Source organism: Lygodium microphyllum, chromosome 10, assembly GCF_053477565.2.
Source record: "Lygodium microphyllum isolate KBCC chromosome 10, Lygodium_microphyllum_v1.1.10, whole genome shotgun sequence".
Classification (NCBI taxonomy): domain Eukaryota; kingdom Viridiplantae; phylum Streptophyta; class Polypodiopsida; order Schizaeales; family Lygodiaceae; genus Lygodium; species Lygodium microphyllum.
This window is the reverse complement of record NC_141144.1, coordinates 84,690,893-84,705,081: the sequence shown is the minus strand read 5'-3', so window position 1 is coordinate 84,705,081 and position 14,189 is coordinate 84,690,893.

The following is a 14,189-nucleotide window of genomic DNA, read 5'->3' as shown; positions in this document are numbered from 1 at the left end:
GCATCAAACCACATGACAGGTCATGCAGAATGGATGGAGGATGCAAGGAAAATGAAAAAACCAGGATTTGTGGAGACTGGTGATGATACTGCACATCCGATTGTGCAGATTGGAAAAATTCCTTTGTCTATGCAGGATGGGAAAAAAAAATACCTGTCCGATGTATTTCATGTCCCGAATATCACCAAGAATCTGGTTTCTGTTGGTCAAATGGTTGAACAGGGCTTGCAGGTCAGATTTAATCCTCATGGATGCTTTGTTGAGGATATGAAAAATAAAGGTCGCTTGATAGCAAAAGGAAAGAAGAAGGGCAGAATGTTTACGTTGGATGCAGACATGTCTGAATTGAGTGCAGCAGTGTTTGCACATGGGACCGGTGTAGTTGCAGATATTGATATCTGGCATAAACGCATTGGTCATGTTAATGTACAGCGACTTAAATCAATGCAGGCCCAAAATATTGTTGCAGGATTGCCAAAATTCAAGGTTGCAGAAATGCATAAGGTATGTGAAGCCTGTCAGTTTGGAAAATAGGCAAGGAAACCATTTCCTAGACATGTTCAAGAGAGTAAGAAGCCATTGGAATTAATCCACTCTGATGTGTGGACTACTAAAGCTGCATCTCTTGGAGGCTGTCATTATTTTGTCACTTTTATTGATGACTATAGCAGAAAAGTTTGGGTGTATTTTATGAAAAAAAAAAGTGAAGTTTTTGGGCATTTCAAAACTCTTAAAGCTATGGTTGAAAAAGAAACAGGTTTGCAAATAAAATGCCTAAGGTCAGATGGAGGGGGAGAGTACCTCTCAAATGAGTTTGCAAGGTTCCTGCAGGAGCATGGCATAAAGCAGCAATATTCATGCAGTCATACCCCACAACAAAATGGAATTGCAGAAAGGAAAAATAGACATATTGGAGAGGTATCTCGTGCCATGCTCAATGAAAAAGACTTGCCAGATTTTTACTGGGCTGAAGCAGTTGCTACAGCAGTCTACATAATGAACAGGACTCCCACTGCAGCAATACATGGGATGACTCCAGAGGAGAGGTATACTGGTAGGAAACCAGATATTTCTCATTTGAAAATTTTTGGTTGCATTGCCTATGTACATGTGCCAGATGAGTTGAGATCCAAGTTGGATCCAAAAGCTGAGAAGTGCATCTTTATTAGTTACTCTCTGCAGCAAAAAGGGTATAGATGCTATAACCCTTCTACTCGTAAGTTTACAGTGAGCAGAGATGTTGTTTTTGATGAGATGAGTAGCTGGTATAAACCAGTAAATGTGATTGATAATGTAGATGCACAAAATGGTAATGTTGCACAGAATTCTCAGCAGCAGTCACAAGATATTAGTGGACCTGGAGCGTCCTCTAGCAGTGGTTCACTTTCTTCTCCATGGACAGGCAGATTGAGATCAGGAGAATCTTCTCAAAGCAATGCAGATAGTGGTATGCAAGTATCAGGAAAAGGAAAAGAGAAGGTTGATCAGTCCATGTTTGATGTGAATGCAGGTCACTCTTATGTGGATGGTGAATCCAGTGGCTCAGAACAGAGCATTGATGATGAGTTGGGTATTCCTTCTATTGTTACACCTGGAGTAAGGAAGACCAGGGATATTTTGAGAGCACCTGGGAGTGAACCCACTTTGCGCAGGTCTACCAGAGTTAGGTATCCTGTGGATAGGCTAAAATATGATGGATTTACAGCCATTCACTATGCATATATGGTCAAGGTGATACAAGAACCAGAACCCACTTCTTTTGAACAAGCCATGGGAAAAGAAAAATGGGAGAAAGCCATGGATGAAGAAATGGATGCCTTGGAAGCAAATGCTACATGGGAATTGGTACCTTTGCCTAAAGGTAAGAATGCAATTGGCTGTAAGTGGGTTTATAAGGTGAAGCACAATGCAGATGGTTCTGTGAACAGATACAAGGCAAGATTAGTAGTCAAGGGATATGCACAAACATATGGCATTGACTATGAAGAAACATTCAGTCCGGTTGCAAGGATGGCAACCGTAAGAGCAGTCATTGCTATGGCTGCATCAAAGGAATGGTCTTTACATCAGATGGATGTAAAGAATGCCTTCTTGCATGGTGATTTGCAAGAAGAGGTCTATATGGAGCAGCCACCAGGTTATGTGCATGCTGTTCATCCTGAGTTTGTTTGCAGGTTGAAGAAAGCCTTGTATGGCTTGAAGCAAGCACCTAGAGCATGGTCTGACAAGATAGGACAGTATCTTGTCACTATTGGCTTTCAGATTTCCAAGGCAGATTTCTCACTTTATGTGAGAAAAACAGAGAAAGGTATTATGCTACTTGTCATTTATGTTGATGATTTGATTATGACAGGTGACAGTGATGAAGATATCCTTCATGTGAAAATGCTATTGAAGCATAAGTTTGAGATGAAGGATTTGGGAGAGCTGCGTTATTTCTTGGGCATTGAGGTGATTAGATCACCAAGTGGGATACAGCTCTTGCAGAGGCAGTATGGATTGGACATGCTGTCCAAATATGGGATGACAGGCTGTAAGCCTATTTCGGTTCCTTTGGAGCAGAATGTGAAGCTGAGCGCAGATGCAGGTGAGCTTCTGGAAGACCCTACTATGTACAGACGCATAGTAGGAAGTTTGATTTATATGACTATTACCAGGCCAGATTTGAGCTATGTTGTTGGATTGGTAAGTCAGTTTATGCAGGCTCCAAGGAAACCACATTTGGATGCGGCTAGACGCATACTCAGGTATGTGAAGTCCACATTGCAGTATAGACTATTTTATGAGACTGGGGTTCAGATACAGTTGCATGGATACACTGATGCTGATTGGGCTGGTAGCATTTCTGATAGACGATCTACCAGTGGATATGTGTTCTCTTTTGGGAGTGCTGCAGTCACTTGGAGCAGCAAGAAACAGCCTACAGTTGCCTTGTCAAGCACAGAGGCTGAGTACAGGGGTGCAGCAATGGCTGCATGTGAGGTAGCTTGGTTGCATAAGCTACTTTATGATATGCATCAGTCTTCAGATGGGCCAGTTGTCATTTATTGTGACAACATGAGTAGTATACACTTGGCAAATAACCCAGTCTATCATGCTAGAACAAAGCACATTGAGGTGCATTATCACTATGTGCGAGAGAGGGTTTTACTAGGTCTTATTGATCTAGTTTATGTCAGCACAGAGGATCAAGTAGCTGACATATTTACGAAGGCATTGGGCGCAGAGAAGCTGCGCAAGTTCAGAGACCTGCTTGGTGTGCAGGAATTGGGATTGAGCTCGAGGGGGAGTGTTGAGATATCGAGCTCCACTCGTGATACGCCAGGGTGACCGTTGTGTATTTATGTCACCGACTTGTCAGTTGTTGCAGACGCGGTTGGTACACCGCCCATGAATAATAGCTACATGACAGCTATCCTTATCTACTTTAGTTCGTGGCTCAGTTAGTATGCCACCGTAGTTAGTTGAGTTTGGTTTGAGACCCATATATAGGGTTCTTCTATTTCTTTGTATTTTGAGTTCTTTTGGCTTACACAACTAAGAAGAGAAAAATTGTTTTCAGCCTCCACCCTTGTGTGTATTCCCCCATTGTGCAAGCAAGAAAGCTACAAGTGAGACTCATTCCTTCTCTCCCAGAATCTTGACAAACTGCTGCTGTGCCTACACTGCATTCGGGTTCTATAAGTGTCATTCAGTTGGCCGAGAATCCGGTCTTCCATGCGAAGATGAAACATATTGAGGTGAGGTATCACTTCATTTATGAGGTAGTTGAGGATAGGTCTATTGACCTTGTCAAGATTCTGACTGAGCAGAATCCTGCAGACTTGCTCACGAAGAGCCTCGCTACAGAGCGCTTTACCTTCCTCAGGAGATTGATGGGCGTTGGATGAGATGACATCTTTTTCCTCATCATGTTGTACATGTGTGCATGTTGTACTATCTTTTCTTTTCTTTTCTTTTCTCTCTCATTGGGGCAAATTCGCCTTTAAGTGGGAGGTTGTTGGGGATAAAGGCACCTTCGCCTAGCCGCCCATGTATTACTACACTAACAGTACCCCCCACTACACATTGCAGGTGGCGGGCGCCCGTCACAATCACTTATTCTTTATTATTTTAGTGACAGTTTGAACAAAGGAAGGTCCAGCCACACATTGTGATTGTTGGAGTTCCCACTTTTGAGTCTCTCTCTCTCTTGCTCTTACTCTCCATCCGCCATAGCTCTCACCGCCAAGCTTCTTCCTCCTAGGCTCTACTTCCCTTTCAAAAATGCCTACAATCTGACAATGGGGGTGAATATGTATCTAAGGCTTTTGAGAAGCTATGTGAGGAGAGGGGTATTAAGTATCAATTGACCATCTCATACGTCCACCCCAGAATGGTATTGCAAAGCACATGACCAAGACTATTCAAGAAAGAGTATATAGTATGCTTAGTTAGTCATAAGCTTGCCACAAAAATTTTGGGTTAAGGTAGTTGCTATTGCCATGCATCTCATTAATAGATCCCCATGCACTACTCTTGGTGGTAGAGTAGAGCTGCAAAGGAGGTATGGTTTGGGAAACCTCCCTCATATGTGCGCTTACAGGTCTTTGGATATGAGACTTTCTGCCATATTCTCAAAGACAAGCACAATAAGCCAAATCTAAAGTTTATCAAATGCATCTTTTTTTATATGGGGATGTAGGTGAGATGGACTATCATCTTTAGGATTTGCAGGCTTGGAAGGTTATTTGCAACCATGACGTTATCTTCCATGAGGATAAGATGCATATGAGATGAGAGCAAGTGATTGAGATACAGAAGGTGATCTTTCAGGAGAAGCCTCTTATCACAATACAACCAGCCCTAATGAGATAGCTTGTTGCAATTGTTGATGATGCAGTGACCCAAGATCAACATGTTGTATAGGATTATGATGTTGGATAGAGAGGACATGCCGTATAAACCCCACAACTAGTTTTGAGATGCTCTACTAGAGCTTCACATCCTCCTAGTCGTTATGAGCTCTCTATGGATTATGCCATGGTGACAAACTCTATTGAGCCACCTACCTATGAGAGGAGGCTATGCATAGAGATGATTCTCACTCTTGGGAGAGGGCTATGCATGGATTACAAGTTAAAGAGTACCCATAAGTTTGATACTTTCATGCATTCAGAAGGGTATTCATGTAGTGATATGGATCCATGTTTATAAAGGAAGATGGCTCATGATGGCAGCCTTATTATTTTTGTGTCTTTATGTTGATAATATGCTTATAACTAGAAGTTCTCATGCTAAGTTAGATACTTTAAGGACTCATCTCAAGAAGAACTTTGAGATGAAGGATATGGGATATGCCTCATGTATACTTGGTATGCGGATTACATGCAATTGCTCTAAGGGACTTATCTACTTTATATGGAGACTTGCATGAGGGTATTTATATGCAACAGCCTAAGGGTTTTCATGGAGAAAGGCAGGGAACACCTAGTGTGTAAATTGAAGAATAGTCTTTATAGCTTAAACAGTAACCTAGGGAGTGATACCATAAGTTTGATACTTTCATGCATTCACAAGGGTATTCCTATAGTGATATGGATCTGTGTTTATAAAGAAAGACGGCTCATGATGGTAGCCTTATTATTTTGGTGCTTTATGTTGATAATATGCTTATAACTAGAAGTTCTCATGCTGAGTTGGATACTTTAAGGACTCATCTCAAGAAGAACTTTGAGATGAAGGATATGGGATATGCCTCACATATACTTGGTATGCGGATTACATGCAATTGATCTAAGGGACTTATCTACTTGTCCTAAAAGGAGTACATATACAAAGTACTTAAGCAATTTCATACGCAAGATGGTAAGCCTATTGCCTTCCCTTTACCTTCTCATGTGAAGGTTAGCTATGCCAATTGTCCACAGTCAAATGATAAGATGGCTGAGATGGCCAAGGTTCTGTATGCATCTACAATCGGTTGTTTGCTTTATGTCATGATAGCCACTCATCTTAACATAGTATTTGCAATGGGAGTTGTGACACATTATATGGCTACACCTAACAAGTAACATTGAGATGTTGTGTCATGTGATATCTTAAAAGCATAGTAGATATGTGCATTTGCTATGGCAACCAAGATATAGGAGTTATGGGTTACATTGACTAAGATTATGTAGGATATGTACATAGTAGAAAGTCCCTCTAGGTTTGTCTTCAACTATGCTAAAGGTGTTATCTCTTGGATGTATAGGGTATAGAAATGCATGGCCTTATCTACTATCGAGATGGCTTAGTATAGTGTAGCCACTCAGGCTTATAAGGAGGCTTTCTGGTTAGGCCGTGTAGTTGCAAATCTTGGTATGACTATGACTCTTGCACTGCATTGAGATCTCAATGAGTGTCATTTAGTTAACTCATAATTTGGTATTCCATGAGAAGGCAAAGCACAAGGAGATATGCTATCACTTTATCAAAGATGTGAAAGAGGGCAAGTCCATTGAGCTTGTCAAGATACCTACAAATAGGAATATTGCATATCTACTCATCAAAAGTCTCCTAGTGGAACAATATGCCTTTCTTAGGAGGTTGATGGGCGTAGGAGGAGATGATGTCTTTCCTCATCTTAGTGTACTCTATATATATGGTGTACCTTTCTCTTTTATTTTTCTTTTACTCCTCACTTATGCACATTCACCTTTAAGTGGGGTGTTTTCATGGATTAAAGGTATTTTGTGCCTAGCCGCCTATATTTACTTGTATATAGACCCACACACTTGCACACTATAGGTGACAAACACCCATCTCTATAACTTTATTCTTTATTCTTTTAGTGAAAAATAGAACAAGGGAAAGAAAGTCACACATTGTAACTGTTGGAGTTTCTACACATTTGTCTCTCTCTTCTTACTTGAAGCTCCATAGCCCTTGCTTTCACTTGTGCTTCCACTTCAAGCTCCACCTTTCACTAAATATTCCTTCTGTATGTATACTTATTGAATGAAGCTCACTTGAATATGTTGCTCAATGTACTGCCATTGAATAAGGAGAAAACTATAACCCAAGGGGGCTCGTAGATGAAGACAATGCATTGCACAATCAATACATTAACCTTCTACATTCCATGCTCCACTTGAAATTACTATAGCTTTTATTATCTAAGCCCTTGTACATCTTGGCTTAGTACACTATATATGAAGGAAAATCGATGATGCCCCCCATGGTAACCTCGATACACTCTTTGAACTCACCTTAGCCTATGAGCTTGTTAGCTTGAGGAATCGTAAGGGATACTAATGGTGGTTAGGGACATTGATGGTTTTAAAGAGAGTGCATGATTGTGTCTACCCATGATGCATCGATTGCTTGCCCTACAAGACCTCATGATGAACTACCACCTATGGCAACCTTGAGTTGCTTGGGGAGAGAGGTTACACTTCATAGGTCTTTTGCAAGCTAGGAGCATGCCCCTTCTGCTTTTCTTTTTGCGTTCCAAAGAGCCAACTTCTCCCTTGAAGCTAATGTTGATGCCAACTCCTTGAGGGCCTCTAATGTTTTGGGTGTGTTTCCAAACAATGTGTGGCATAAATGCAAATTCTTCTTGGTATTCCAAACACCTTGAACTAACCAAGGCCACATTGCTATAATAGTGAGTATATGCTCATGCATGCCTCGTTGCATAAGTTTACAAGTGAAACCTCGTTACTATTGATGAACATTATTCGTTCATCTATGCTTGAAGATATAACTTGCACTAAGTAAATGTGGAGGGCTTTTGCTAGATTCAGTGCCATCTTCATAACCTGCACACTTTCGAGTTTCTATAGTAAATGAGAACAAGTATAAAACAATGTCTTATAATTTCTTATCATGTTTTATAGAATGAAAATAATTTCATATAATGTTCCACAACAAAGGAAAACAAGTGTACAAAATGATGAAGAACAAATTTATGAAATAAATTTGTATAACTTTTAGTTATAATTTTTAACTACACAATATAGTGGATTTTTAAAATACCACATAAAATACATCAATTTGTTCTACATTGAGTTAAAAAACATAATTGAGAGAGAGAGAGAGAGAGAGAGAGAGAGAGAGAGAGAGAGAGAGAGAGAGAGAGAGAGAGAGAGAGAGAGAGAGAGAGAAGCAATATTTCTATTTTTGATCAAAACAACTCGATTATATTACCTTTATAAATACATTTAAATTTGTGTAATAGCAAACATTGGCTACATGTGTAGTTGGTGCTCACATTTAAAATCCTTCCAATTCACGTTTGAGAGAGAGAGAGAGAGAGAGAGAGAAGCAATATTTCTATTTTTGATCAAAACAACTCGATTATATTACCTTTATAAATACATTTAAATTTGTGTAATAGCAAACATTGGCTACATGTGTAGTTGGTGCTCACATTTAAAATCCTTCCAATTCACGTTTGAGAGAGAGAGAGAGAGAGAGAGAGAGAGAGAGAGAGAGAGAGAGAGAGAGAGAGAGAGAGAGAGAGAGAGAGAGAGAGAGAGAGAGAGAGAGAGAGAGAGAGATGATAGTAGGGGATTGCCTCATCAATCTTCATGACGTGCATGTGTCGAATTCACGATGCACACCAACTGGATGGCCCCTTCTACCATGCACATATATGTATATGTACAGTCCCTCCCCACATACACAAATATACATATACAATAAGTGGTAGGATAGGATTGCCTCATAACATGCATCTATAAATTTCACAATGCACCAATTAAGGTAGGTCGACCCTACCATGCACAGACGAGAGAGAGAGAGAGAGAGAGAGAGAGAGAGAGAGAGAGAGAGAGAGAGAGAGAGAGAGAGAGAGAGAGAGAGAGAGAGAGAGAGAGAGAGAGAGAGAGAGAGAGAGAGAGAGAGAGATAAGAATGAAGCCCTACAGGTCCTCAGGGCTATGATTTTATAGATTTTGAAGCCCATTGGGCTTTTTGTCAAGCTCAACAGGCTCACTAAGAAAATTAAAAAGACCACCAAGGTTTTGGCTAGTTTCCAGGTTGCCTTTCACTTGCTCAAGTGTAATTCAAAATCAATGTAAACATATCTAAATCTTCTTAGCTCCGAGCTTCAAAATAACACATGACTATTTTGAAGATAGTTGTGACATTGCAATCACCTTCCCCTATAATGTTGTAGCTCCAATTGTCATAGTGATGGCTACATGGATGACAAGATCTCTCCTCTTCTCAGCTACACCACTACAATCTACTTTAATAGCATAGATTAGTAAGATTTGCCAGCAAGTAGTCCCTAAATCTTCATTGGCCAGACAGATCCTTCAAAACACACTACCTCTTTTACTGAGCACACCCCCTCCATCCTAGCCAAAATTCTTCCTTTTCAACTTAGCTTTTCAATGTTTTATTTGCTTTAACCCATGCAATTTGGTAGCCTAGAGCATGTTGAGAGGGAAGCAATGGTGGGATGTGAGATAGAAGCTATGGAGTGCAAGAGGGTTGAGAGAGAGAAGACCAAAAGAGAGTTATGTGGGTACAAAATGAATGGACCCTTATTCTTTGTTATCTTCACATATATGGTTTTACATTGTGTATATATACAAGGGGTGCCCACGTGCCACTAAAGGCCATTGGCCTTTATCCAACAACCTCCTAGATAAAGGTCAGTGCACTAACACCGGTTGCATAACTAGATCCTTCCCACCATCTTACATCACTCAAAATGAGATCCATTCCAAATGGTTGAAAACCCTACTAGGGCCAATTTATTGAAGTGTTTTTTGTAGGCAAGGCTTTCTCAAGCAATGACCTTTGGTTGTTCGTTCCTGAACCTAGAATGGTCATCACCACTAAAGACCTAAGAGATCCTTCTAATACAATGCATATTATGCTCTAGATCCACGTGAATCTTTGCTAGTATGGTCAATTGTGTCCCTAGGAGGTATGGTGGCTGTGAATATGGTATCTCTCGAAGAAGCAAAAAAACCTTTGATATTTCACTTGAATAATGCCTCAATGATTTCTAACCACAATATTGTGGCAATTTTAGTTGTCATGAGTTGTGATCAATTGTGATGATTGAGACAAAGAATCACACCTCTTGGACGACACAATAGTGGTGACGGCTAGGCAACTTGTCATGGTAAATTCATACAATTTGCACTCTCTTCAACAAGTGCACACACCTAAATAGCCAATCCAACTTGTTTCCCTTTCATAATCATGCTTGATTCTATATTTTTTTGGAAGCTTGAATTGCATGGTGTATAGAAAAGCTTTTGTGCCTACAATTGCAAGGAGGGCCCACACTTCCTCTTGTGTTGCAAATATGACCATTTTTCTTGACTTTGGATAGTGATAGTTTTGTAATTTTCTACAGCAAAGTGTTCATGAATTGTTGGATGAATGGTTTATAGAGAGAGAGTTTTACTCTTTGTGGAGAAGCCTTCGGTTTCTTCCTTTGGAGTTTAGCTTATGGTCTTTGGTTGCAACTACGGTGCTTCCAAATAATTTGCGATGATGTTCAACATAGTGGCAATGGTTGATTATGGAAGAGTCATAGGGATTGTCTTGAGACTTACACCCAATGGGCCTACATGTGTCCAGGATGGGTCCAAATGGTTGATTTGTGAGATGAATTGCAAGTGTAATAGTCAAGGCACAATGCCTACCAACATGATCATGACAGCTCTTGTAGACTTTTCTCAAAGTTGTGTGGCTAATTTAAAGCCAAGGATCCAAGTTAAGGCCAACTCAGCCATATTCTCAAGCCTAAGGCCCTTTTTACAAGTCTTATTGCTTGCCTCAAAGGCCTATCAGTAAATTCTTGGCAATCAAATCAATTTTTGAATGATTGTCATCATGCAATATAGGTTTTTTCGAAGAGTATTCTTATGGGTGTTGGTATCCTCCTGTGTAGAAAGGGATTGGATCCTTAATTCAACTATGGGATATAAGGGAAGTTTGGTTTAAACAATGCATGGAGCTCTAGTTTTTCTCCTAAGAGGCGTTGTAGCATGAATTCCCTATGTGGGTCACTTTCTTAACGCTGCCCCTTTGGCTAGATGGAGAGATATGTTCTTGCTAAAATGCTCACCAAGGTGTTATAACAAGCTTGTATCCTATGGGGTTGAAAAAACCATGCTTGAAGTGCTCAAAGTATTTGGTGTTAAGGGGTTGGGTTGGTGCTATCAAATTATTAGCTTTCCTTAACACTTGCTTCATATGTAAAAGAGGGTAATCACTTTGGAAAGGTCTACCCCAAAGAAGGATGAGGTAGTGGAAACTTAGTATCATGAAGGTGTACAATTGAATGGAGAAAATGAGAAAAAGAAAGAAGCCGCAAGCATGCATGTGGTGGTGACAAATTGGTGATGGAGGCATAGTACTAATGTTAGTTTCCATGTCTGCTACCAATTGCTCCATAAAAAGAATGACATTAGGGGCTGATTTAGGAAATATTGTTAGAGACAATAATACAATACCATTTGGTGATGAGAACATGTTGTTACTAGGGGGTGATTGCTCATAGGGCAAATGTATTATGTTGGTACAAGAAAGGAAGAGTTGGAAATCTTTGGTAAGATTTTAGGAAATGATTAATATTGATATGGTATTACATTAATCTCAAGTTTGCATTTCTAAGGGATAGATCAAGGATAGACAAGAAATGGCTAAAATGGTGGTATATTATTAAAGACATAACTCATGAAGCATGGATTAACTAGGCCTCAACTTGGAGCTCTAGATCTTGAATATCTTTAAATATCATCCCACGTTGGTTTTCCAATAGGAAGCTTAAAAAATCATTGATTTTTTCTTATAATTATTATTTGTAAATGCAAATTAAACAATGTCACAACAACGAGCTCTCTCTAATATGCACAACTTTACAAAAAAAAGATAAGATGCCTTTCACTTGGCTCAATTGACACATGGGGGAAACTTGGAGAGTAGTGAAGTTGGACAAAATACACACCATGGGGGGTGGTGGACAGCCTTGGATTGTAGATTCATGATGCTATCAAAGATCACATTATTGAACTATTTGCTTGTGTGGTAACACCTTGTAATTGAAATATATAAACAAGAAGGTAAATGTTTACCACCATCTACATCAAAAGTTCTTTCTAAAGAGGATGAGTGCAAGCATCACTTGAAAAAAGCCATGGGTTGAAGCTCTAGATAGCAATAATGATCCTATTGGTAGGTGTGCTAGTTGTATGGGAACCATTATTGGAGTAGCCAAAAATCATGGTAGATTTAAGGCTTCAGAGTGAAGGGCTTATGGCATTATAGTTAAATATGTTGAGACTCTCTACTTTTGGCTCTTGGTGATTGTTCTAATTATTTAGATTTGCAATGGCTCCTCAAAGGAGTTGAATCTTTCATTGAAGATCAATAAAGACATTACATTGAAGTTACAAAGGTCTAACCAAAGGAGAAGTGGCTTCTAGTCAGAGACACTTCAACAAACTATTGTTTAGCTCATTGAGGACAAAGAAAAAGTGAGAGCTCATCTTATTGACATAAGACAAGGAAGGAAAAGCCCTTAAGGACTTAGAACTTGTAGGAGCATTTGTGGACCATCTATTAGCCATAGTTAGTAAACCATCATATGTGTCACAAGATTATGAATAGAAGCTTTTGAATTTTTTGGTGATTGAGGCATTGATGGTGGGTAAGGAGGAAGGTGTACTTTTGGAGCACACTTTCACAATAGATGAGCTAGAGTATGTATTGGGCAAGATGAAGAACGACAAGTCTCTGGACCCAAATGACATATCCAAGTTGAAGTCTTCTAGCCTTCATTGGAGGTATGCTCACATGATCTTTGTAATCTCTTCTCTTGAAAAAAACAAGGATAGATGGAGTTTTTCGTAGAGAGTTAAAATAAAAGCTTAATTAAATTGATTTCTGAATTGCTAGATCAAAGGAAAATGTCTCGGTGGTGGTCACCAACAATGCTAAACATGGCCTACAAGGTAATGGCAAGAGCAATTGCATATAGGATATAGTTATTGCTTGGGAAAATAGTTCACCCACAATAGCATGACTAAGAAAGGAAATTTCACAAGTTCATGATGCTATCTCAAATTTGATCTACTCAAGGGATCATGCTCTCAACTTATAGACAGACCCAGGTGATGAGAATGATGGGGTTTGGCATTGGGTTCCTAAGGATGCTAAATGTGGCCTATAAGGTGATAGCAAAGACAAAAGCATACATGATAAAGTTATCGTTTAGGAAAATAGTTCACCTACAACCACATGGATTTGTCCAAGGAAGGAAAGTTCATGAGTTCATGATGCCGTCTCGAATATGATCTACTCAAAATGGATCATGCCCTTAGCTTATAGAAGACTTTATATTCATACATATGGATTTTAATATGGCTTATGATAGAATTAGCTAGCACTTCATGATTACTGAGGTGATGAGATTGATAGTAGGAAAAATATGGACCAACTAGCCCACTTCCTTGATTGTCCATTTTGATGATGTCACAAATTTCATGGTAGCACCCACCATGAGCAAACGTCACAAAGTTCATGGTAGTACTCATAAGCAAAGTGCTTTAGAAGTTGCCAATGATGTGAAGGGCAAGCTGGTTTAAACTAGCTCTGTGTATGTGTGTGTGTGTGTGCATGTGAGCTTTTGTTTGTTTGGGCCGAGTTCAAATCCTTGGGATAGCTTAGTCTTCATCTACCTCACTTGTTTAGGGGGACTTGGCACCTTGATAAAAATATCACATTATAATAAAAAGTGCTCTGGAAGTGTAAGAGGAGGAAGGACTTCTACAAGAAGAATCTAAACTGTATAGTGAATGCAACAACCACTTTGTGGAAAAAGTGACACCCATTGACCAAGATGAGGACCTCGAGAAGAAGAATAAGGAGTGTTTGGAGGGCTACTCCATCTCACAAATTGAACTTGGTAATTTATGGAAAGTAATAATGAGTTAGGTAAACCCATACCAAGGATTAGGTAAAGCCATGAAGGTCTCATTGTAAAAGAGAAGAAAAAGACATCATTACCTTGTTTGGAATTATAAGGAAGTTAAAGCTACGTGGAAGCAAAGCACACGCTCGATAGTTGGGTTCGCTAAGAATTTAGGCTGGGTTCAGACGGAGGCAGCAACACTGCAAACTATGACCAACCTTCCGCCTCCTTTGTGTGAACAATAAAACCGGAGGCACAATGTGCTATAAGAAGGTAAAGAG